Here is a 204-nt window from a genome sequence, read left to right as displayed (position 1 = left end):
GATGGGTTTCTGTACGGATATCCATGTATTATTTTATATCTTTTCGTATTCACACATTTTTTTCTCTTAAATATCATCACTTTGCAGCTTCCCCAAGTCTCCATAGTACTTCACAAATGATTTCGTACTGCCGTGTTTATTCTATTTTCTCGCATCTCCTCTCACTTTACTCTCTTATTTTCGTAGAATTTCCTGTTTTCATTC

This window comes from Penaeus monodon, chromosome 23, assembly GCF_015228065.2.
Source record: "Penaeus monodon isolate SGIC_2016 chromosome 23, NSTDA_Pmon_1, whole genome shotgun sequence".
Taxonomy (NCBI): Eukaryota; Metazoa; Arthropoda; class Malacostraca; order Decapoda; family Penaeidae; genus Penaeus; species Penaeus monodon.
The sequence above is the reverse complement of the archived record's forward strand: the minus strand, read 5'-3'. Positions refer to the sequence as shown.